This window comes from Arachis hypogaea, chromosome 15 (assembly GCF_003086295.3).
Source record: "Arachis hypogaea cultivar Tifrunner chromosome 15, arahy.Tifrunner.gnm2.J5K5, whole genome shotgun sequence".
In the NCBI taxonomy this organism is placed as follows: domain Eukaryota; kingdom Viridiplantae; phylum Streptophyta; class Magnoliopsida; order Fabales; family Fabaceae; genus Arachis; species Arachis hypogaea.
This window is the reverse complement of record NC_092050.1, coordinates 130628257-130630109: the sequence shown is the minus strand read 5'-3', so window position 1 is coordinate 130630109 and position 1853 is coordinate 130628257.

Below are 1853 nucleotides of genomic sequence, written 5' to 3'. Positions count from 1 at the left end.
CACTTCGGTTAAATTAGCCAAGACTTCCCCTTGCTTTTGGCAACAAATTAAAAGTTCTTGTTGTTCTTGCATTAGGGATTGGAGAGATTAGTCCAATGAAGGCAGTGGTGGAAGAGAGGGTTCATTGTTTGAGGAAATGGTATTATAGTTGGAAGGTGGTTCATAATGGTGAAAATCTTGAGATGGTGTGTAAGAAAATTATGGTTCTTGGGAGTATTGGTGTTGGAATGGTAGTGGCTCTATGTATGGTTCATATGGTGGTTGGTATGGTGGATATGGATTAGGATCATATGGAGGTGAATGGTGGTATGGGGCTTGTGAGTATGATGGTTGAGGGCTATGTTGAGGAGGGGTTGATGAGCAGATATTTTATACGCTTTTTGGGGTTAATTTCATATAATTTTTAGTATGATTTGGTTAGTTTTTAGTATATTTTCATTAGTTTTTAGGCAAAATTCATATTTCTGGACTTTACTATGAGTTTGTCTATTTTTCTGTAATTTTAAGTATTTTCTGGCTGAAATTGAGGGAGCTGAGCAAAAATCTGATTTGGGCTGAAAAAGGACTGCTGATGTTGTTGGATTCTGACCTCTCTGCACTCGGAATGGATTTTCTGGAGCTACAGGAGTCCAATTGGCACGCTTCCAATTGCGTTGGAAAGTAGACATCCAGGGCTTTCCAGAAATATATAATAGTCCATACTTTGCTCAAGTATAGACGACGTAAACTGGCGTTCAACACCAGTTCCATGTTGCAGTCTGGCGTCCAGCGCCAGAAATAGGTTACAAGTTGGAGTTCAACGCCAGAAACAGGTTACAAACTGGCGTTGAACACCCAAAACAGCCCAGGCACGTGAGAAGCTTAAGTCTCAGCCCCAGCACACACCAAGTGGGCCCCAGAAGTGAATTTCTGCACTATCTATCATAGTTTACTCATTTTCTGTAAACCTAGGTTACTAGTTTAGTATTTAAACAACTTTTAGAGATTTATTTTCGTATCTCATGACATTTTTAGATCTGAACTTTGTAATCTCTGACGGCATGAGTCTCTAAACTCCATTGTTGGGGGTGAGGAGTTCTGCTGTGTTTCGATGAAGTAATGCAACTATTTCTGTTTTCCATTCAAACATGCGTGTTCCTATCTAAGATATTCATTCGCGCTTAATTATAGAGAAGGTGATGATCCGTGACACTCATCACCTTCCTCAATCCATGAACGTGTGTCTGACAACCACCTCCGTTCTACATCAGATTGAATGAGTATCTCTTAGATTCCTTAATCAGAATCTTTGTGGTATAAGCTAGATTGATAGTGGCATTCATGAGAATCCGGAAAGTCTAAACCTTGTCTGTGGTATTTCGAGTAGGATTCTGGGATTGGATGGTTGTGACGAGCTTTAAACTCGCGAGTGTTGGGCGTAGTGACAGACGCAAAAGGATCAATAGATCCTATTCCAGCATGAGTGGGAACCGACAGATGATTAGCCGTGTAGTGACAGCGCACGTGGACCCTTTTCACTGAGAGGATGGATGGTAGCCATTGACAACGGTGATCAACCAACACACAGCTTGCCATGGAAGGAATTTTGCACTTTTGCATGCATGAGGGAAGAGGAATACAAGAGAAAAGCTGAAATTCAGAAGACAAAGCATCTCCAAAACCCCAACATATTCTCCATTACTGCATAACAAGTAACCTTTAATTCATGCTTTCTTGTTCATTTGCAAGTCAATTGATAACCACAAATTAATATCCTGACTAAGAGTTTCAAGATAACCATAGCTTGCTTCAAACCAACAATCTCCGTGGGATCGACCCTTACTCACGTAAGGTATTACTTGGACGACTCAGTG